Here is a 25,936-nt window from a genome sequence, read left to right on the forward strand (position 1 = left end):
TACATGAGGCAATGAGTACATTTGCTCTTAGTTGGAGTTGGGTTTCTGCCTAAATGAAAGAAATAAGTATAAGGTTATGTTTGCATTGAATATTTAAATAAATTTAAAAAGTTACATAAATTGATAACACATTCAAGAATCTAAAAATGAGCAATGTGTATATGGATCAGAGACACGGGTACATGTGAAGCAGGAGCTAGACAGGGGCACATGTTAAAAAATGTTGTTTTTTGTCCTAAGGGTAATGGGAGTCATAGTGGCGTTTTATGAAGAAGTGCAACGTGGTAAGATGAACTGTTTTTATTAATAAACTAAGGACCAGGATAGATATTTCTGCCACTGAAAACCTTAGGGGATCCAGGAATGTTTTGGACCCTTTTATACCATTAGTCCTGTAACCATGTTCTAATGCATCTGTTCCCCAACAGAATGTTCATATTTCCCATGTGATAGTCACTAGGCTGATTGTGATTAATGAAAAGATAGCACTGATTAAAAAGGATATAAATGATGCAGGTCCCTTTTGTCTGTAAAGGTTACAACAACTTAATTGTGTGAAGTGAAGAATATAAATGGCAACCAGCTGTTGAGTGTGGGAAACTCATGTCAGTTTCTACCCAAGGGCCCAGACGCTCAAACTGGGCTGTTTTCAGGGGTGAAAGTATGTGGCCAATCTCAACTATTCTGGGAGACATATAGCCCGTATGTCTATGAAATAACCTGCTGGTCTGGCACAGCCAAATGCAAACTATAAATTGGAGATTTTTAAGGTCCAAGTGTGTCATGGCCCAGGAATAACCATAGTTAAAATTTTAAGTACATACTCGTGCCAGACACTGTTATAAGTTATTTACATGTCTAACTCATTTAATCCTTACAAAAATTCTGTAAGCTATGGGCATGGGTATTCTCCATTATACAGGTGAGGAAATTGAGGCACAGAACTGTAATGACTTGCCAAGGCCATTTGGTTCTAGAGTCTGAGCTCTTTAACTCAAGGTTCAACTATCTCTATCACTCTCACCAGCTGGGGAGAAAATGTGAGCCATTCCTAAGACATTTCTGAATAACCAATACAGAAGGACAGTATCTGATTATTTCAGGAAGAACTAAACTTCATGCCTGCCCGGAGTCTTCTAAAATCATATAACTTAACATGAGAAACATTATACACAACATACATTGAATTAGTTCCTTATGATAAATGTGTGTATTTTATTTCACTTAATTCTCGCCATAGAATTAGGGCAGTTATTGTTATTGTTTAACCAATTTACTGATGAGGTCTTTTAAGTCTTCTGAAAATGCCTTGTTTTGAGTCATGTTTTATCTCCAGCCCACTTGTGGCCTAGATAGGTTTATTATTTCGTATAACAGGCATTTAGCTGAATGCCTTTCCTCTCATTAATGAAATTAAAAGCAGTGGAAAATGCATTATGTTTGGGCAAGAAGACAGAGAATGAGAGTTGTTGGGTCATTTGAAATATATAGGGTCTGACAGCTCTCTTTACAGGGATTTCATTTCCAATATTGAAAGAACAGGAAAATGCCTTGGTAAATATGACTTCTTGCAATTTCCATCTGTAGTTATGCGATTGCTTCTCTCAAAGGAATAAAGCTTGTTCCTGTGTGCTTGATTCCTTTTACTCTCTGGTTATTTCCACATCACATTGCTTTACATCATTTGAAAGGTGTTAGTTTAGAGCAAAAAGCAGTTGCATGAAACTAGTAAAAAATTTAGAGCAGAAAAACAAAATAAAACTTTCAAGGAAAATAAATCATGATCTTTGTAACTATTTTCTTTAAATGTGTAATTTCTACTTTTGTTTTAACTATTTTGTTTTCATATTTGTACATTGCATTTTATAAGCAGACAATATTTTAAAAATTGAATAGAATTTAAGGATGAGACTTGATTAAATACCTTTGCTATATTTGTAGAAACACTGTCACAAATACCATTTTTGTGCATTTCTCTAATAGCTTTAGATATTAGATATTAGTGTTCCCATTTTACAGAAGAATCTGAGATTGAGAAAAGGTTTGGTCATTTATAATGTCACAGTCATTAAATGATAGAATCTGAATTCCTTCATTTGGCCTAAAGCAAACTTGTAAGATAATTGGTATCTCTTTGTCCTCATTACAGATGCATCAATAAATTAAATTTCTCTAAGGTCAGTGGTGTAGGGTAGAGTGTTTTTATTCTATGTAATTATTTTATGTTAATGAATAGGATATAGTTATATCTCATTGTTTAATCTCCATAAATTAATTGAAATTCAATATTTGTGCAAATTGATTCTATAGTTTAAAGTGTGTTTCAGATAGGATTTTTCTTTCTCATAGTTACTCATTTATAAATACTTTACCTGTAAAATATTTTGATTTCTTGGCATTCTGGTACCTGGCCAGTATTTGTGGTTTGTTTTATCTATTTTAAATATTAAGAGACACAATATTTTTATTAATTGTGTTGTAAAGAAAAATATAATTCTGATAGACAAATTAACAACAACTTGAGTGCAGCTATAAATGTTGCTCTCTCCTCTAGTACTAAGTAAAGAGAATCTTGGGAAAGGAGCCTCAGTTGGACACTCTATTTAGTAGGTACCTCACAATCTATAATTGCAAAGCTTTGGCCAAGTCCTTGGTTAACCAGAGGGAGAGCTTTAATTATTTGGTGGTAGGGACTCCAGATAACGTAATTCCATTGTAAAATAACATGAGAGAAATTCTCTTTATTCCTAAAGCACAGGGATCAGAGAATAGGGATAGAGAAGCAAGAAAGAAGTGAGGATTTGACAGAGAGAGAGAGAGAGAGAGAGAGAGAGAGAGAGAGAGAGAAAAGGTGACTAAATCCCAAGGTTTTAGGTACTGGATATATTGGAGCCAGGGCTGAATACATGGTCACGGAATTTTTTTAAAGTAACATATGTTTGTTTTTAAAATAGGAATGTAGATACCTAAAATTCAAAGCTAAGTTTTTATTGTTGAGAAGGGAACACTCTATCAATCTCAAATCCAATCAACTGTAATTCACATGGGGATAAGTGGCATCATGACTGTGAAGAAGTCAAAAGGTCTGTGTTTCAAACCTGGCCCCGTGAGTGGGAACAAACACAGCCCATAAAAAATGATAAATGTCTAACTATTACACTGTTTTGTATGCAGGAAACTAATAAAACATTTGAAAAGAAAAAAAAAAAAAAGAATGGTCAGGCTATCTCCTACAGTGAATTGTCTCCATTGAAAAAAAGTGCTGAGCCAGGGTTCAAGATGAAAATGAAATTTCTGGGTGATTAAAGGGATTCAAATTTCCTTTGCATTGGATTTTCTTAATGTGTGGTCAACCAAAAGATGTTGTAAGTAAAATACATAAATCTGAAAAATCACTCCTTTTCTGACTTACCCTTTATCCCTTGTGAATCGGAATCTGTTCATCTGTTTGTCAGCAGAATCTTTAGCTCACTAATTTCCTAGTCTTTCTGCCACACCATCCTGAAAGCACCCAAATATGAAGCAATCTGCTCTCGCTGCTCCTCTCTTGACACTATAAATTGATGATTTGCAGTGTCATCAACACCTTGCTTACTTTTGATCTATTTCTTGATATCTCCCTCTTTTATTCGCTGTGGCTTCCTGTAAAATGACTATGTTTGTCATCAAATGGGAGGGATAATAGAAGAGGACAGTGAAGTAATCCTACAAACAAAATAGGTGAGAAAATATAAGAAGCACAGGACAATATCCAAAATACTGAAGGTAAAACTCAATTTAGAATTCTATAACCTGTCAAATTAGACTGAAAAGTAAATGAATATGTTTTCCCACATACCCAAACTAGTAGACTTTACCACTCAAAGTTTCTTGCTAAAAAGAGTTACTAAAGAATATACATTGACAAGAGAAAGTAAAATAGAGATAAGTTTTGGGGGAAAATGACAAGCAGAGAAGTTGATAATATGCTAGTAAAGTTAACTATTGGATGCATATAAAAATAATGATGGGAGTTCTTAATGGGACAGATGAAAACTGAAAATTTATATCACAATAATGACAGCAGAAGAGGGTGTGTTAAATGTGTAATTAAAACATGTAAATACCTGACAAACTTGGTAGTGTGACAGAAGCACTGACTTTCATTAAATTTGTTAGAAAACTTTGAAGGTCAATGTATATTTTCAAAATTTTAGGAAAACAAGAAAAACAACTAAAATCTATATACCTCCCAATCAATAGAGGAAAAAAATATAATACCTTAATAAGCCTAGGAAAAAAAAAATAAAAAAAAAAATGGTGATAGAGGTCGGGGTAGGGCTTGATTTGTTTAGTTGATGAACTGCTTTTTGGGGAAATAGATCTGGTTAGGTTTCTGGGAAACCTTGTCCCCAAGCCCCAAACTTGGTGGCTGGATGAGGAGGAAGGTTAACCTGGATGTGAGTCAGGTAAAAATACAGGAATGCTGGGCTTCTCCGCATTCTGGGAGAAGAAGCTGGATGAAAGAGCATGTTTGGCCCAGCCAGTGCCTGCAACCTCTGACGCTGAGTCTCCTTCTATATGATCATTAACACACATAATCCACCTTCCCAAATTATCCCAGAAGTGGTGTCCTCTGGCCAGGAGGATTTAGGAAACATTGGCATTGGGATTAGGTTAATTAACAGCAAAGCTAGCTTCCTATCAGCCTACAGATACCCCTGAGGCTCAAAAAGAGGCTTTGAAATAGTCACTTTGCCCCTACATCTCCAGGCTTATTTTACATTTCGGTAAAAAGTGCAGAGATTCCCAGAGTCAACCCCACTCAAGTTGATGACACCCATATACTGTTCTGGAAAAGGACTTCAGAGATATCCATTCAAGGTTTCAGCACCAGCCCTGGGGAAGACACACAATTCAGTTGCACAGTAGGATGAGGAAAGCCAGTTTTCTGTAATCCAGCCAGACTTTGAAAGGAGGAGGCAAGCCACCCCCACCCCCAAGGCAGTGGCATGCAAGACAGCATCCCCAGGGGTGGGACATATCGTGTTTTTTTCCAGGGGCGGTTCCTGCTGCAGTGGCCAATGGGAGGTGTGTTTTTTAAGGCAGGTACACTATGGTTTTCCATGCAAGGGAGTGGATCTGGTTTTCTTTAACAGAACACCTAATGGCAGGACCTGCTCTTTTTAAGAGAAATAATACTGAAATTTGACAGAAGAGCTGCTTTTCCCTTCTCTCCCACCTCTTAATCTCTATTGAAGTTGCAACCCCTGCTATAAGCAAGTTGTTTCAATGGCAAGATGTTGAGCAGTAGATACCTCTGGACAAATAAAGAGAAAAAAACAAAGAAATTAGCAAAATAAAAAAATCTTAGTAAATAAAACAAATCAAATACAGAAATACAAAATAAAAGAATGTAATATAAAATAAAGAAATAAATTTAGCTAACAGTTCTTATTTTTAAAACAGGTAGACTGGTTTTAGAAAAAAAGTAAGAATAGTTAATAATATCAAAATTAAAAGGCAAATATATATGTATTTAAATGTAAGGTAAATTCAAATTAAAAATATATTTTAAATCATAAAACAATAAATTTTAAACTTAGTTCAATTTTATAATTTCCATAAAAATATAAAAACATTATAACTGCTACATATGAATATAGAAGCTGACTCAATGCTCACTTAATGAAATAAATAAGTAATGAGTCTGCTGCTCCCAAAAGAAAACCTCTCTGTGATATTTAAAATATTGTTTTAGAAAATATGAAACAGAACTACTACCCTGCTAATTTTATGAGGTTAGTGAAACTTGATAGTAAAACCTGACAGAAACAAAACCAGATTTGCCATTTATAAATGTAAGGTAAAATGAATAAAAGGAATACATTTATCAATCATTTGGAAGGCCTTTGTAGACATAATTATAAAACATTGTAAGTCATGTCAGTGGATTCTGAGTCAATATCATAAAAATACCAATTGTCTCTAAATTAATCCACACTTCAATACAATTCTAGACATTGTTCCCCATAGAATTCCTCATAGAATTTGATAAATTGATCCTGAAGTAAATATTGAGGAATGTAGAGCAGGAATAGCAAAGATAATTTTGAGAGACCTTTTAAGAAGTGATTGGTTTAAGGATTAAAACAGATGAATGGAATATAATTGAAGTTTGATGAGAATTTAAGTAAACAGGAAAACTTATACACTGCTTATGATAATGCAAATTTTACAAACACTTTGTTGAGTAATGTGCAGTTGAGGATGTGCATATTGAATGAACCAGAAATTTCAGTTCTGTTTGTAAGTCCTAAAGATATTCTGGAATTTGTGCACAGGAGGCATTCAAAAAGAACAGTGAGAATTTTTAACAATAGCAACAAATTGGATTCCTCAAAAATGTTCATTAGTAGTAGAATGAATAAGTTGTGTTTTATTCATAAATATTTCATAGCATTTATAGTAGAGTTTATCTAGTTGTTAACATAAATGTTGAAAGCCTAGTATAGAGTAAAAGAATCAAGTTGCAAAAAATTTATAGACTATATTACAATTTATGTTCAATAAAATAAAATAGTATTATAAATTGTTTATGCGACAAAGTTAAAACCCAAAGTGCAAGTTCAAAGTTAAAACACAAAAACATGAGAGAGAAGATTAAACGCCAACTTCAATAATATTCTTGCCTTTGAAGACAAAAAAAGGGGAAATGAGGTGAAGAGAGATACTAAGGAGTCTCTGTATGTAATATTTTATTTCCACTTTTAAAAACATCTAAAGGTGATGTGGAAAATATTTGCATTTTTCAGTCTAGGGGATGGGAACACATTTTTATTCTCCAACCGGTTGAAATATTTTATAATAAAAAAAAAACAAGGATACAGTCATAAGCTGCTCTTCATTCATGTATCCACTCATTTATTCATCTACAATTCAATACTTTGTGCCAAGCTTGGTGCCAGGAACAAATGGTGAGTAAGAGACAGTTTCTCCCCTCGAGGCAGTTTCCTCTAGGTGATTCACAGCATGATAACATTATAAGTTCACACTGGAATCAGAATAAATATTTGAAGTATGTGATTTACTAGAGGTTATTTAGGTGAGAGCAATGATCCTGGAGATGAGGTTTGAAGAATTTTAATAAGCAAAGATGAAGGAAGAACATTTATAGCCACAACTTGCTTAGCACGCTAATCATCTGAAAAGAAGGAACTTTTTGATGCACAATTTTATTCTAGGACTCTGACCCCACGATAGAGATAGATTATCCTATCTATTACTGTATCCTATGTACCTGGAAGAATCCTTACCTCATGGAATGGAATGCATTCAATAAATATTCAATTAGCTGGGTGCAAGCACTTTGTGCTTACTCTTAAGTGTTTCAGCACTGAGCAACCATAGTTGGAATATTTACCCAATATAGGAACTTCAAGAGTGATTCTGAAATTATTTTATCTATGTTTTATGAGGCTAGTACAATGACAGACTTTTTGTCACTCAATGGCCATTTCAAAAGATTATAAATTTCTGCTCTCTGTGCCATCTTGCAAAAGTATGTGGTGTACAACATCATCTTTCCTTTCATCTCAATGCAGATAATTCAGACATATTAAAATATAAAGTTCCTCACCTCTTTCAGGGCTTCCAACGTTGGTGGCCCTAAAACTGTAATGTATTTAGAAATCAGGAGTGGATATACCTTAAACCTTAGGTCTCTAATGGAATTATAGTTTCTAGTTCCATTGATATATTTCAACCAACAATTTCAACATAGCTTACAAAACATCTGATTAAGTTCCACAAAATTCCTAAAGGAAAAGGCACATTATTTGCTGAAATGATTTTTATTGAAATGAGACAAATATATCTATATGTATATTTGGTAAATATAACTATACCTATATCTATATCTGTATCATCAATATCTATATCTGTAGCTATATCATCTATATCTATATATCTATATATAGCAAATAGTAGAAATGTTAGAGAAAAAGTATTATAAAGCTAATAAGAGGACTATTTTTAATCTTAGTATCATTCTATACCTTATTTAATGAGTGCTTATTGTGTACTCTCTGGTGTGCTCCAATGCCAGTGTATGGAAATAATAAGGACACAAAGGTGGGAAATACTGATTCTGGCTGGAAACTAGAATAGAGAACACTCTTGTATTTGGAGGCCTGGGGCTTGAATATAAAAGATCTTGTGAACTATGCAAAAGATTCAGAATTTGTCACGAAGACAATTAAAAACATAACGTAGCCTTTTAAAATTAAATCATATAGACTGTAAAGCTTTAGTTACAGTGACTGTCCCCAAATGGTTACATTATCTGCAGCAAATTCAAGTCTTATGGGTTTAGTTGTTTAGTCATATTCAATTGTATTCAAGTTTCAGATAAAGCCTTCTGTCATTGCTACCTTCTAAAGCTGACTCATTTGTTTAAAGCATGCTCTCTTTCTTTGTTGTTTTCACCACAGTTATTAATTTAAAGAACATTTATTGCATTTCAAAGAAGATTTAAGAATCTCCCAGAAGCTCTGTGATAAGAAAATACATCCTTTGTTTCCATAGAAATGCTCTTGTACATGTTGTTCACTGTGTGTGCTTGAGCAAGATTTCAGAACATTTGGAGTTCTGCGGTTAAAATATGCACCCACAAAGCAGAACAAATGCAAAATGCTGCCCTCTGTTGAAAAATGTCCAGTACGTACATCAGTCCTTGAAAGGTAGATCAAAATATTACACTGACACCAGTATGAGATGTTTGGTAAAAAAATAAAATAAAATAAATAAATGATAGGATTTGTGAAGAAATAACTTGCTCAGATTTTAATCAAAAAGAACAATATACAAGGAAAAATGACAAACTTAAATAGTTTAAAAAGATAAAATGATCTACTTTGAAAAATAAGAAACTAAAATAGAATAACAGCCTATGTGGAAAAATACTTTCTCTACCTAAGACAGAGAAATGGATAATTTCAATAATTTTAAGTAGCTTATCTAAAGCATCAGGATGCCAAAAGATAGTTAAAAAAATAGTATTGGATATAATTCACATAGGAAGCCATTGAAATCATAACATACTTGGTAAAATGTTAATATTCTCTAGCAAGTTATGGCTTGAAATATATGTCTAAAAATGTTTATACTTGGTACTGGTGAGATAGTTATGAAACTGCAATCTTTTTGGGCTGAGCTTTATAAACTGGTAGGTACCTATTATAACTCAATATAGGAATAAGGTGAACAAGCCCATGTTTCTACCCACAACACAGTGATACCATTCCTTGATATTTGATTAAAGGAAATATTTCATGAGAGCTAGGTAAGAAGATATAATTTATAACTGCAACATACAAAAATAAAAATAAACATTTTCCTCAGAAAATGTTCTTTAATATTATGGCATATTAAAATTATGAAGTTCTTAATGATGGTACATATTGTGATTGGATAAATAATGTTCCCTCCCCAAAGGTGCCCACATCCTAATCAGTGGTACCTGAGACTATGTTACCTTACATGGCAAAACTGATTTTGCATATATAAATAAGGTCACAGGTCTTAAGATAGGGAGACCTATTATCTTACATTATCAAGGTGGAACAATCTAATCACATGAGCCTTTAAAACCAGAGAACACTGTCCAGCTGAGGCAAGAGAGATGACAGCAAGAAGAAGCAGTAGATGTATGGGAGTAGAGCACATCAGAGAGATTCCGAGTGTGAGAAGGATTTGACATGGGGTTGCTGGTTCTAAGATATAGGAGGCCCCATGCAAGGACCAGAGAGAAGTCTCTATGAACTAGGATGGCCCCACCACTGAGTCAACAAGATCGTGCAGGTCTCAGTCCTCCAACCACAAGGGATTGAATTCAGACAACAATCTAAATGAGTTTGGAAGCAGAGTCTTCCACTGTCTCTAGGAAGGAATATAGCTCTTCCATTGCCCTGATTTAGACCCTGTGAAACCTAGCGCTGAGGAATCAACCCAGTTCTGGACTTCTGACCTGCACAACTGTGATATGATTACATCTTACATTCCTGGTGATTTGTTATGGAAATGATAGACAAGTAAGATACGTATGAAGATTATGTAGAAAAATATAAACTATTTATGACAACATACTTCATAAAGGGCAGAATACTTTCTCTTTCTCTCTCTCATATGCAGGCACATGCACACACAAAAAAGCAAAACAAAATACACAGATTTAGGCATAAACCATTCCATAGCTAAATAAAATATAGAAAAACAGCTATGAAAAGAAAAATGTGTTTAAGTTCCAGAACTGGGGTGTTTTGAATGCATATTTATTAATTTAATGGATGTGTTTTGGCTGCATTGTCCCTTTATTATAAATTGAAGTAGTAGTATAAAATATAGATAATAAAAATATAAATAGAAAGGTGTTTCCTAAACCAGCCCCTTTGATGAGAGTAGGTGTTATTTGTCTTCCCAAGACTACACGTCCTCCTGTGGAGGAATCCGAGGCAACCACCTGCAGATATGAGGGAACTTGTTTGTGTCCGGCCTTCTAAGTTGTCCAACTCCAACTCTGTACAGCTACTGCCGTGTTATTCCAGATACAGCTTTAGCCCCATGACAATTTTACGACCAGTTCTTTACTCTGCCCATGAAACAGGTAACTCAGAACTAGTTCATACTGAAGAATAGTCATTCTCTGACCTCATGCCTCAGTGTTAGTGATTAGACTCATGACTCACATCTTGAGAAGTACCCTTCCTGAAGCCAGTTCAGAAAACAAGCTATGCTTCCTTTTTGTGTGTGGGCCTATGTTCCAATATCTGAATTCCCACTTTCTTCCTGAATGGGATATTACGTGGGCAAATAGGGCACTGATCAGGTATCCATAAGAGGCATTTGCTCCAGAGAGATTCTGCTATGGCAGATAAATGAACTGAGATTCTTCAAGGTAGGGAAAGCCAATGATAAGTTAAATCCAGAGACCTGGAAGAGGACTTGAGTTGAAGGATTGATACAAAGTACTATGAAGAGATTAGAGAAATTAAATGCAGAGGTAGATCTGGACGATGCTAGGTAGGTCCATAATGATATCCACAAAACAGTGGAGTTTGGAATGATGTATTAATGGTCATACAGGCACACCATTTGGGGTAAAGCTACATATCAGGTTAATCATTTGTCCCAATAACCTGCCAGTGTTCCAGCTTCTCCAGTCTTGTGACCTTGCTTTGTTTTCACCTGTCATTTGAGTTTATGGAGTTCTGTTCTCAGTTGTTGATCCCATGGTCAAACACTGATGCCTGTAGAGAGCGCCTGTGTCTGGCATGCCCCCCATGTCCTGGTGATCTGCAGATGAATGTCAAAACATTGTATTAGACTCAAAGAAAATAAAAATTACTAGGAATGCTTGCGCAGTCTTCACCACTGTGCCAGACTCTCCTCTGATTTATCACTGTGTTATGTATTTTCAACTGCCTCCCGTTTTTACCATTACAACATGTGGCCCTCATCTTTTTTTCCTTCCCTGAATCTGTCAGAATTTAAAAGTAAATTCCTCAGAAATTAGAGCATTCAAAAATATACAAAAAAAAAAAAAAAAAAGGCAAAAGAACTTCCTTGGGGGACACAGAGAGACACCCAACTTTCCTATGTGTGGGTGGGGCTTTGAAGAGGGCTGTCAGGAGGGAACAGACTGAACAAAGGCTGCCCAGCAGCTTTCATGTGTCTTTTTATGCTTGGCTAATGAATCAGAAGTTGGCAACAGATTTTGATGGAGTTACTTTGTCAGAGCCAGAAAGTGACAACTTCTCTGTACTTGAACATTCTAGGGATAAAAAAATAATACAAGAACTTCTGGGATCATAATTATAGCCATTGCTATTATCTTAGTCTAAACTACTATCTTTTATTGTCTGAAAGACAAAATGGAATCTTGGATGAAATATCTACTTTACTTCTGCTACCTCCAATTTATTTCTACACAGTGTCAAAGTAATCTATTAAAATCTAAATCAGATGATACCATTCCCCTAAAACTCCTCAGCTGCATTCAGGAAAGAAAGAAAAAAAAGAAATAATTTAGTATGATTTTCGTGACCCTTTATAATGTGGCCCAGTCCTAATGCTCTATCCTCATCTCTGCTTTTTTCTCACACTGAACTCTGGGAAATTAAATCCCTATCATCCTACATTCTTCACAACTGCTTATAATATTACACTTCAGATTTTTATCATTTCTGTGCAAATTTATTTATTTGCTTACTTATTTACTTATTTGTGTACTGCTTGTTTTTCTCTCCCCTACCTTATCCTTCCTTACTTCATCAATTTAAACTCCCTGAGAGCCAGATATTCTATCCCATAAACCTAGTACAATACCGGGAGCATAGATGATGCTTAATAAATATTTGTTTGTTGAAGGAATAGACTCACAGAATGTAAGGCGTGGAAAAGCCCTAGGTGCTGGGACACAACCATGAACTGTGGATTGCCAAGGCCTGGACTATAATCTCAACTTCACCTCAGCAATCCATCACTTCATGTAGGTGGACCTCCTTTTCCACATTTGTAAAATGAAAGCAATATTCTTACACTCAAAAGTAATACAGCACAGTAATAAAAATGATCCATGCCAACTAGCAGCAGGTAATTAAAAAACAAACAAACAAACAAACAAACCTCTGTAGTTCTGTATGGATGGGAAATCTGTGTCAGTGTTCTATTTATACAGACATCTTTATAAATGTTTATTTGTAAGCGTATTGTCACATCTCGATTTCTGTGATTTGTGTGGATGTATCTATTATATTTTTCCGGAACACAAAGATGAGTATTTTTGATTTTGCCAAGATTTATCCCAAGCCCACCCGGTTTCGTTATACATTGTAAAAATCATGCTTCAGAGAACTCTCAGAATGGAAGAAAAGGACTGTTTCTGTGACACTCACTTGGGCTCAGATTCCTCTTTTTTTTTTTTTAATTAAAGTCTATTGGGGTGACAGTGGTTAGTAAAGTTACGTAGGTTTCAAGTGCACAATTCTGTAATCCATCATATATACATATATACATATACATATATACATATACATATACATATATGTGTGTGTGTGTGTGTGTGTGTGTGTGTGTATCACATTGTGTGTTCACCACCTGGAGTCAGTTCTCCTTCCAGCGCCATATTTTTTATCCCGTTTACCCTAATCTACCACCCCCTCTCCCTTTACCCTCTGGTAACCACTAAACTATTGTCTGTGTCTATCAGTTTTTGTTTCTTAGTTAGTTTGTCTTGTTCCTTTCTTGCTTTCAGTTTTATATCCCACATATCAGTGAAGTCATATGATTCTTGACTTTTTCTATGTGACTTATTTTGCTTAGCATAATAATCTCAAGATCCATCCATGTTGTTCCAAATGGCACTATTTCATCTTTTCTTATGGCACAATAGTATTCTATTGTGTATATATTCCATATCTTCTTTATCCAATCATCTATTGAAGGACAATTTGTACAATAAGAATAATACTTTTTTTACCTCTTTGTGGGGCTCAAGCATGGTAACATATGTGAGAGAGTGTTATTAACTCACAGAGATTCCTTTTTCTTTTTCTTTTCTTTTTCTTTTTTGAAAAGACCTGTGGGAAACTTGGGCAAACGTAATTGCTCATTTGGAATCTCACTCATGGGACATAGCACTAATGAGATGGGGTCTTCTCCCACATAGCACAACTGCACACTGCAGAGCTGTACAGTCTGAATGAGTTTGGTGCTTTAACTGTAAGAGGTCCCTCAATAAGTGGTACCCAGTGGATGCCTGGTAAAAGAGCAGCAGGACCATCTTAAAGAGAAAATTGTTCATGAACTCATATGAGAAATCCACTGAGAACTCCTAGAAAAGCTAGGATTCTGAAAAGGCTGAAATCCTGTATTCGTAGGTAGGAAAGAGCCACTGGGATTTTTGTTGTTGTTAATATTATTCCTTTTGTATCTTTCATTTTGTTACTTTTATTGTTTTCCCCTGAATACCTTCTCCCACAGCTACAGTTGTTGATTCAGCCAAAAATTTTTGAGAAACATGTTGAGAGATGCCAGCTTCTTTCTTACTTTGCTATATTTAACTTGCAACCAATGATAGAAAAAAGGCCACTTAAAGCTAATATCCCATCTTCATTAATCAAGGAACGCTTGCTTGACTCTCAAGAGCACAAATTCCCAGAAATGGATTTGTTTGGAGAATGGAGAGTGACTGGTTACCTGGGTGCGTAATTAGCTGAAATTACACAGGCCTTATGAGGACCTCTGAAGAGCTGAAATGTGCAGAGCAGTGTGGTTATCCAAGTTAGAAAGCTTGCAAGAGAGGAAGTGTATTGTAATGAAATGCAACAGACATACTAAAGGGACTACTGTGAAAAATGGTTTACATGTTGAGCCTCGCCATTCCTTATATGTCAGATGCGGAAAGGCCCTAAATCAGCATTACCCAAAAGAGATCCTTGAAACATTTTGCTCTAAGAAATGCTGCCTAGAGGAGGCAATTAGAATAACTTTCAGAACAAACTCTATAGTCTGTCGTCAGTTTGGGAAAATCACAAGTCCCATTAGCCAAGGAAAAACTCTGAGGTAGTCGGCAGTAAACTAGGAAATAAGACAATCAAGAAAAATCCCAAATTGAGCTTTTTGTTGTTGTTGGTTAACATATTTAGGCAAAGTGTTTGCCTCACCTATTTAGACAGGGCCTCTTTTTAATATCCCATGAAACTAATGTTCTGACAAACATACTTTACAAAACTTTGCTTTAACAGTTCAATTTCACATTAAATTATTATTTACCAAGTAGCTGACCATACCTGTTTTCAATGTTTGGTTGGTCATCTTTCAAAACTGAGAAAGATGAAACTCACCTTTGTGAAGCTTTTGCTGACACTTACGGGAGAGCTGGACTGTCCCTCTTCTGCACTCCTACTAAATGCATTATATTTTTTAACTATAGATTCTATCAATGTATTACACTTATTGATTTCCATTTGTTGACTATTATGGCCATGTTTAATATATCTTTGTTTCCCCTTTTTGAATAGTTGATCTGACTTAGATTAAGTGACTAAGATTTTTTAATGCATCAGTGAGAACTGTGTGTGTGTGTGTGTGTGTGTGTGTGTGTGTGTGTGTGCATGTATGTGTATGTGGAAGGGTGTGCAGTAGGAAGGGTGGGCTGAAATTTGAATCCAATGCATTTGTTATGTTACAGTAAAACAGTTAAGGATGTAAACCCTAGAATGGCTATTTGTTTTAAATCCCAGCTCTACCTGTTACGAGTTGTGAATGTTGGCTGGTAACCTATTTGTACCTCAGTGTTTATATCTACACAGTAGGGATAATAACCAACATCTGCTGGGTATTTACTATCTGTATTCACCTACATATGCCCTTCTCAATGTTTAAAGTAGGTACTGCCTTATTGTGTCTGAAAAACAATGCTAGACACTTTCTTTCTGTGTCACCCGGCAGAAGAGGGGTTATGCAAGCAAACAAACCATAATTTTTGTTCTCTGAGACGCACGTCCCCTGATGAGATCAACATATACAACTATGACTATAAAACGAAACAGAATGCAACGAATCCTGATTGTGGCTCTATTTACTAAGGGACTAGAATAGAATGTCAGCTGAACTTTTCTCTGTGTGGGAAACAAATTGTAATAATTAGGGCCATATATCCTTACTAAATATATAACATACATTATCACATTTCACCCTCTCAGTGATCAATCAGGTAAGGATGGTCTTATAACCACATTCTATAGAGAAGCGTAGTTCAGGAAGTAGAGCCTGGAGAATTTGGATGGTTGAACAAAGTTATAAAGTGTAGAGCAGACCTAGAGTCAGAACCTATTGATTCCAAAATCCATGTTTGTTCCACTATGTCATATGCCTTACCCATGACTTAGCTGAGTTGAGAGGAGAAATCCACATGAAAATATTGGAGGGCATATAAGAATTGTATGGGTCAGGATCTATTTCCTACTCTGTGCTTAAGTGTTTTTAAATGCACAATACATATTGGTTCCTTTCTCCCTCCTAGAGGGCAAGATTTAAGGCGTTTTTGTAACCTTCCTTTTTGTAATCTTTTGTTATCTGTGCTGGCAGAGACAGAGTGGAACATCAGCTTTGGAGACTATGGAAGCCTAACTCTGTCATGTGTTAGTGTGTGATTTGAGCTGGCTACTTATCCTTCTAAAGAATCCATTGCCATCTGTAATGTGAAATACTACATATATAGAGTTGTAAAAATTAAATCATGTACATAGCTTACACATAAAATTGACTATTAGTATTTCTATCATTTTTATTTTTCTATTGGTATCACCAGGTCATTAGGCACTTGTGTATCTTTTCACCCTCATTGGCCCACATGAGTCATGGAAATCAGGCTGATGTTCTAAATACTTTACTATTCCTAGTATGCATCTGATAATTCTTTTTCCTAATCCTTATGTAGGCTGTTTTCTTCCAAAAGAACTATGCCCCTTCCATCTTTCCCAATTCTACCCATGCTAAAAAGCTTGAAAGTTAGTGTCTAATCCTACTCAACCCATACACACACATGGTTTTTCCAAGCAGCATTCTCTGACTACTGTCACTCACACTCATTTATCCTTCCTCTAAATGAGAGCAACATAGTATTATCTAAACCAGATGGACTTACATTTTTATTGTGTCACCAGTCTTTGTTCTATTCCCCAAGTCCAGGGCAAAACACCCTGAAATCAGGGAGCACTTTTTTAAATTAAATTTTATTGGGGTGACAATGTTAGTAACATTACATAGTTTCAGGTGTATAATACTGTAATACATCATCTGTATGTCACATTGTATGTTCACCACCCAGAGTCAGTTCTCCTTCCATCACCATATATTTGATACGTTTTACCCTTATCTACCACCCCCCTCAGAGCACTTTTTAAGACTCTGTAATATTCCCCGCAGTGTGCTTAGCTGGGTACAGAGAGAGACCTGCACACATGCTATGCTTAATCAATTAATTTTGAGGATACATGAGACTTTGATATCATCTGAATTCTTCTCACAGTTTGAATGTATCAAACAGCTGAAGTTTCCAGATTCTGGGACCCATATGAACTCAAAGTATTTCAATGTGTAACTGTATTTGTTTCCTCTGATATGCACTTTAGAAAATATTTTGACAGTTTCCCAGTTTGAAGAAAAAGGATTTTTGTGTAATTAATGAAGCTTCTCTCAGGTCCAGATTTTAGTCTTTTAATGCAGTTCAGCTGTTAGGAAGATCCTGTTAAACTGCCTTAGCTATTGACTAATAATTATTTTCTTTCTGGAGCAAATCACATTTTTAATGTAGATCAATCCTTAACTTTCTTAGCACGAAATCCTTCAGCTTAGAAATATATCAGTGATCTGTGTTTATTTTCTATTTTTCCTTGTCTTATTTTAAATGGGAGATTTGCAGTTGGTTGCAGTTATAGAAATGAATTAGGTAAGTTTGTGCCAATCAGGAGTCTTGGGGATGGGAACTACGCAATATGCTAACTAAATGTAGCCAGATCACTCTCCTCACCCATGGGTGAATGTGTATGTGTGTGTATGTGTATGTAGTGTGCCAAAAAATGTATACAAGTGGACACATTGGTCAGTGTTGCTCAAGCAGTAGTTTGCCGTAATCAGAAGTGTCTGGACACTGATGGTAACCACTATGAGCACCTCTTGTAATTGCAGAAGTAAAACATGACTTGTATTCATCATTTGTTATGGGTAAATATTGAGTATTACAATTTTAATGCAGTTTTCCTTTCTTAAAATCGGTACACATTTCTTTGGCACTATAGCTATCTATCTATCTATCTATCTATCTATCTATCTATCTATCTATCTATCTATCTATTAACCCAAGTATGCTAAGGTTATAGATAAATCAACTTTCATTCAAATGGACCATAAAAATAATAATCTGATTATTTGATATACTTGAGTTTAGCAAAAGCACAGATGTTAATTTAACAGAAAGCTCAAATGGTTAGGGGGAAAATAAACGTACAATAATAATCAAAACTAAATATACTCCAAGATAATTTATCTTAAAATATTCCATATGTCAAGGATTTTTTCCCCCAAATATGCATTGAGACCATACAAAAGAGAATTTTGGATCTAGTTTTATAGGTTTCTAATCATTTGTAATACAAATGACAAAAATTTTATTTTCATTCCTGTACTGAAGCCAATTGTGTACATCTCTTCCCGAATTGCATTTAGTGCTATCTAGTTGATAGTTTGAAATCAGCCATGGTAGGAGCATTTATACTATTTGGTAAATAAATACTTTATTGTCCACAAAAATCAAGATACAAAGATACAACAGCATATAAGTTTAAAATGTTATTTGTGCCATGAAACTTATCTTCTAGTGGAGGAACTAGATCTTAATTAGTCATCTGAATGGAATATACAGTAGTCACCTCTTATCCATAGTTTTACTTTCTGCAGTTTCAGTTACCCACCATTAACCAGGGTCTACAAATATTTAATGGAAAATTCCAGAAATAAACAATTTATAAGTTGTAAATTGAGGCCGTTCTGAGTGGCGTGATGCAAGCTTGTGCAGTCCCACTTCACCCCACCACAGATGTGACTCATCCCTTTGTCCAGCATTTCCAGGCTGTATAAGCCCTGCCCACCTATTGGTCCTGTAGTGGCCTCCACTTTGATTATCAGATTGACTGTTGTGTTATTGCAGGGCTTGTGCTCAAGTAACCCTCATTTTACTTAATAAAGTCCCCAAAGTCTAAGAGTAATGACACTGGCAATTCTGATATGACAAAGATAAATTTTAAAGTACTTCCTTTAAGTGAAAAGGTGAGTACAGTATAAGATATTCTGAGAGAGAGACCACATTTACATAACTTCTATTACAGTATGTGTTATACAGTCATTGCTCCATAATCACATTTCATTCAGTGTGGGACTACATATATGACGGTGGTCCTATAAGCTGAAATTTTTCTATCACCTAGTGTCGTGGTAGCCTTCATACCTTCATACTGAGGGCAGAACCTGGTGTGTATTTGCGAGGTGATCCAGCATCATCCACCTGACTTTCAAGTGGAGAGTGGGACTCAGCCTCCTTCCTTCCTTCCTTCCTTCCTTCCTTCCTTCCTTCCTTCCTTCCTTCCTCCCTTCCTTTTCCTCCTCCTGTTCTTCCTCTTCCTTCCATCCATCCATCGTCCACTTTGCAGAGGATCATTGGTCCTCAGGGCTAGAAGGCACACACTCCTACCCCCAGGGTCTCAGACATCTTTTTTGGGAAGCTAGTTCTCATAGCTTAATGCATTCTTCATGTGTCTGTGGTGATGGTGGTATAAACAAACCTACTGTGCTGCCAGTCATATTAAAGTATTGTACTTACCATTATGTTACAATTGCCTGAAGTATTCAGTACAGTGACATACTGTACAGGTCTATAGCCCAGGAGAAATGGGCTGTACCATACAGCCTAAGTGTGTGTAGGTGATACCATCCAGGTCTGTGTTAGTGTACGCTATGAGGAAATTGCCTAAAAGTGAAAACACATCCCCATTGTTAAGTAGTGCATGATAACTGTAATTATTCTATGTTATTATTAGTTATTGGTGTTAATCTCTTACTATGCCTAATTTATAAGTTAAACTTTATCATATGTACGTATGTATTGGGAAAAAATATAGTGTATACGTAGAGTTTGGTACTATCTGTGGTTTCAGGCATCCATTGAGGGTCTTGGGATATATCCCCTGCAGATAAGGGGTGGGGTTGTATTACTAATTTATGAAAAGGTATCTAAAGAAAATGATATATAGTACAATTGTAAATGAATAGAGTTGTTGTTTTGTTTTTTCTTTTTGAATTACTGGTTTTAGTTTGAGGGGAGAATGTATTAGGACAGGCTATTCTGAAAAGCGATGAACACATGCTAGTTTGATGAATCCCAGGTTAATGGAAATTTCCTGCCACAAGTTCTTTGATATTGCCTAGGGAGAAGGTAAAAATAGCTATCTTAATAATAAAAGAAATATTGAAATTATCAAGATAACTATTGGAGATTAGTGAGTGTTTATCTTCTAAACAAAGAGAAAAATGGAATAATAATAATGATATTCTAAAAGAAAGAAAGGAAAGAGAAATAACAACAAATTCTAGGCAGAATAAATAGAAAAATTTTGTTAAAATATAGTTTTAAATCTATATATATCAGTCATCACATTAAATATAAATGCCAATTTATACGTTTCAATTATAAGATAGTTGTCTAATTGATTTTTAAGAACAGCTACATGCTATTTTTTAAAAAAAACATGCATACCATAAAAATAAGTATATATGTATACATTTTGAAAGTAAAAGGATAGAGAAACATACACCAAACAAATACTACCAACCAAAAGAAAAAGTGTAGACCAGTCATTGAGTAAAGTAGAATTTTAATAGAAAAAACACTACAAGAGATAAATAGGATCATTGAGTAAATATAATCATGTGATATTTTAGATGTATCTAATGAAATCCATATATGACAATAAATTGAACATTATCAAAATTCATTTTAAAAACCTATAAACAAATTTTTCACTTTTTTCTCCTTGATATTATGTCATCATTTCACTTCTCCCTCAGAACTGTATCACAATGTAATTCATTTTTATGCTTAAATATTTTTATATTTTATGAGTCACCCAGTCATACTTCCACAACAGAGGTGTGCAATCAAAATCTTTTTTTAATTTCCTGCATTTTTTAATAATTTAAAAAATATTTTAGAGTGCATCATAGTTACAATACTAGTAGTACACAATTGAGCCAAACAACTGAACTTGTGGTAATTATTAACATAATTTAAATTTTATTGAAAATTCTTGTTGATATGGTGGGTGTATTTTAGAGCTTTGATTAAACGAGACATCTCTGGTTCTAATATTTTTAATTTCCTATGTATATAACACTCTAAAGTTTTTGTTTGGGTTTGTTGTTTTTTTTTCATTTCTGGGCAGTGCATTATGGTAATTCTAGATGTTTTAGTGTAATATGGTTTTCTTCTGTAATGTGAGAGAAAGGCAATTGTAAAAAAGAAGGTAGAAAAAAAGAATTACCGGTAAGTTCTCAAGCAGATCAACTAAGGACCTGAAAATCAAGGTCCTTGGAATACATCAGTGTACCACCAAGATGCATGTGTCCAGTTTGAGACTACCAATCTAAACCAATGTATCTGATACATTAATCCCCTCTTATACATCCCTAACAGATGTCAGTGTTTACACATATGTATATTATCCTTCCCACTGGACTATTAGAGAATTGGAATCTCACATTATTTAGTCAGGCATAATATCAGATATATAGAATAAATTCAATATACCTTGATTGAATTGAATTAGGATTATAGAATATTTGCAACAACCCTTGGTGGGAAAAAATATATTTCATTAAAAAGAGGTTAGATGGTAAAAATTTAAAATCAATACATTGTGTAGAAACTTACATTTTTTTTTTTTTCAAACAACACTTGGTGTTGACTAGGAATGAATCAGTCTCTGAAGTACAGGGAAAGAGACAAAAATGGGGAGGGGGGACAAAACAAACAGCAGATGGTGATTTAGGCCAGCCACCCACTCTCTCCACTGGCCCTTTTGAAACTAGCAGTTCCTTCTTAGATTCCGTGTTCCAGGAGTGATTCTGCTGCTTTAGAGATATGTCCCTCGCTCAGCCAACCCTGCCAAATTCAGATCTGAGTAAATGAACAGAGAAATATGAGATGAGTTAGAGAAAAATAGTCTTGAAATATTATTTAGCCGTGCTTTGATTCTATATATCCAAGCTTTGTCTCATTTATCTAATTTCCTAACTGTCCTGTTATGTAATTTGGTGAATCCTACCTATCTTTGTGCTTTCTGTTCTTCTGCTTACTTTACTAGGAATTTCCTCACCCTCCTAGAGAATTTTGCCTCTCATTCCCACATAGAAATAGGTTTTCTGGGATCCCTCTCTCTAAATATGACTGATCTCTGCATATCAACTCCACCTTCCAATGAATCTATCCCAGGAAGCTAGATTAGATAACCAAGGAATTGGGGCCAGGCCAGGGAAATTAAATGTTTTCTGATGCATTGGATCGTCAACTGAAAGGTCTTTCTGCAATCCCGTCTGTCATCTTTTTCTCTTTCTTTCATTCTTTCATTTCTTCCTTTCTTTTTCCTATGGATGTTTATTTTGTGCAACTGCTTATCTTATAAAAGTAAAATGAAAGCCAAGTTCGTTGTAGTGTCATTAAATAAAGACTGTTCAACTTTCATGAAGGTTTAGTCCCTAAAGCATGTTATTCTTTTCTGAAGGTAAATTAATTCTTTCACAAATGCCTATTTGTCTCCCTGTGTTAATATTTTCATTTTCACTGACTTCAAAGTAAACAGTTCTGTTGTCACAAAATTAATGAGCTCTGATTGGTTCAGGTTTAGATGTTTTCCTCCTTTCAGGTTGCATATTCAAGCAACCAAGATGAAATTGTTTTCTAGTTGACTGGTAAATGTATTTCCTTTGATCAGCCAAGACTGCTGATGTGAGTGATAAATATTACATTTACTGTCTCTTTCCCTTGTGTCTTCACAGTGTGAGGTTTCAAATAAGAGACATGCTGTATTGAACCAAATAAATACATTTGGTTTGAGCTTACCTCAAGAGCAATCTTTCTATGAAATAGCTGTGTTTTGGTGTCTAAGTGTCTGCTACGTGCCAAGAGCTTCATATCATTTATAAAAGTTACAATAATGCTGTAACCTACATATTATTTCCCTCATTTTGCAGATATTGAAACTGAGGCTTACAGAGGTTAAAAACTTGTGCAAAGAAGGTCCAATTACTGCTAAGTGTCAGAGTTGAGGCTTTGAATTTTTCTGTCTGTTCCACAGTGAAGATTCAATCCCTTCCTACTAAAGAAGTATAACTATCTTACATTTGTGTTCCACCCCAAACGTTTAATATTCATTCATTCCACTTACAGTTATTATAACACCTTCTTCAATTAATGGTAAAAAACAAAACAAAACATACAGTTATTAAAGTAATTAGTGAGAAAAATATCATAAAGGCATATATACAGCCTCTATTCTTTCAATCTGGCTCAGTCATCATGGTAAGAAACCCACATAATCTTTTTAAAGATGCATGTCCGAAACATTAGTATTAGCACTTAGAGCAATCCCTTGTACATAGTAGTAAGTTCATAAATACAAAGTATTATCTAAGTGAACGAATATTGTTGGTAGTCTCAGGGAGGCTGAGTTATACCCCGTTTCTCTGCCAGGTTTCCTGCACAATTTTAGCAGTAACATTAAAAGTATGAAAGAGGAAACTACAATATTACCTTTATTACTATTCATAGAAAGAAACCTAGTTGGAAGAACTGGCTTCGGTCATGGCATTCCTGGATGATGGAGTCTTCTTTACATCAGCAATGACCACCTGTGGAATCTAGAAACCTTCTTTAGAAACTTTCTCTAAGGTCAGTTCACTCTCCATGAAGGGAGAGTGAGAGAGCTAAGACTCGTCAGTGGGTGTGTACTTAAGATAAAATTTCTTTTGTAGATGGAAAATATGTTATTATTGCCCAGCAAGTGGCAGGATTGAGCATGGGCAATTAGTTGCTGGAGCTCCCAAGGCTCTCACTAGAAGGGGCAGAACTCTTCATTTGTACCTGCCGTTGAGCAGAGGGTCTCTTCACCATTAACAAGCCTGTGAAAGTGGAATATAGGTCTGTATTATTTTCTGAGATTTCCTTCAGAAATGTGTGTGTTTCCTATGTAAGATAACTCTCTAGCTTAGCCATTTCTGTCTCTCCACTCACAATGTCTGAGCTACTGCTTCTTTTATCCCCTCACCATCAGGAGACAGCCCTCCAATAAAATCATCTGGTCTTCTGATGTTACCAATTTTAGTATATTGGTACTTATTCTGCCCTGGGGAAAACACAAACCTGATAGCGCACAACCCAATCTTCAATTGGAGCTGGACTAGCAAGAAAAGACATTTTTCTTATTCAGATAGTAACAAAGACATATGGAAACTAATCCCTTAATTAAATTGTCCGTTGTGTCCTGACACAAAGAAGATGTGGGAAATGGGAAATGATTTATACCATGTCATTATTAGGATGATGGCCATGACTCAGGCCAGAACAATGCCTTGCTAAGCATACGTACTGTATTTCTGTAGGGAATTTCTAGGTGATATGTCTCCAAATTGAACTTTTGATGTCACCTAGAACAGTAGACTCTGAGTGATGCAAATATTACATCTGGGCAAACATATACACTTTCTGATATGGTTTCAACTTTTTGAGTTTTATTTCTTCTTAGGAAAGAGTTCTCTGACTTAGAAAATAGATGAGGATATATGGTGTACCTTAAGCCAAACAACTGCTTTCACAGACTCCATAAAGTTCTGAAATTCAGTATTTATTGCTTCCATCAATCCCCCAGGGTAGTTTTCCTCCTTTATTCTGAAAAGATGATGTAGCACCACATGTTTGTCAAGGAAAGAAAATGGAAACTTTCTAAAATTCTGGAGATAGCAAACAGTTCAGCAGGCAAAAGATACAGTTTGATTGATTTAGAGTTTTGAAAAAAAAAGATGTTAGCTAAAAGTTATATACTTGTGTCTTTATTTTTTAAGTACCTTATTTAGAATTAAAGATGTCCTCAATGAAATTTGATCTTTCACTTAAGTAATTTGCAGTAGAGATAGCTTAAAATACATAATCTCTAGTTTATTGTAATGGAAAGATTTTTGACTTGAAAATGTGAATTCAAGTCTTGATTTGGTCTCCTAGTTATTTGTTTTTGAAAAACCTTTTAATGTCGCTGAGGCTCAGATTACCCCCAATACCAGGATTATAAATTTCAGTTACATTAAAAGTTGTGATGATAATTAAATGCAATGTTTCCCTCAATAGAGTGAATGCAAATTTTTTTTGCAATCTATTTTAAATTATGCCATTAAGAGGTTCACCCCAAATGTTTCTTGACTTTTGGGACAAAAGTACAAGTGGAAGTTAATATGACTTATTTAAGTTTATAACGGGACAATTAGGTGTTATATCATATTTATATGATATGTATAATACATATGATATGTATATTTAATATACATATTTTATATATATTAAATATATATTATATATATTTAAATGAAGAAACACAAGAATTATAATATTGCTATTTTGCAACCTATAATGAACTAATACACCTGGATTTTGAACATCCAGCTAATATAAATAGAAAGATTGCCAGGGTTTGCGTGCCTCTGGAATGAAGAACATAAAACCATCTATAAAGAATTCTTGCAAACAAACAAAGCAAAAACCAAAAAGTAGTTGAATCTGATAAACCTCTAGTTTGTTCCCAACCCCCAATTTACAGGAGCTAAAAAGAACAGAGAGCCATGTTAATTTACATCACAGTGATTCGCTCAACAATATCTAGAGCTGTGCTGTCCAATGTACCATGTTTCCCCGAAAATAAGACCTAGCCGGACCATCAGCTCTAATGCGTCTTTTAGAGCAGAAATTAATATAAGACCCAGTATTATATTATATTACATTATATTATATACTCAGTCTTATATTACAGTAAGACTGGGTCTTATATTAATTTTTCTCCAAAAGATGCATTGCAGCTGATGGTCCAGCTAGGTCTTTTTTGGGGGGAAACACGTAGTAGCCACAAGGCACTAGCCATATGTAGCTGTTTAAATTTAAACTTAACATTAAACATTTAAACAATGCAAAACTTATTTCAGTTCCTGGGCTACACTGTCCACATTTCTTTCAAGAGTTCAAAGGCCATACGTGGCTGGTGGCTATCAGATGGAACAGCCTAGAACATTTCTATCATTGCAGAAA

Source organism: Rhinolophus sinicus, linkage group LG06 (assembly GCF_036562045.2).
Source record: "Rhinolophus sinicus isolate RSC01 linkage group LG06, ASM3656204v1, whole genome shotgun sequence".
NCBI classification, from domain to species: Eukaryota; Metazoa; Chordata; class Mammalia; order Chiroptera; family Rhinolophidae; genus Rhinolophus; species Rhinolophus sinicus.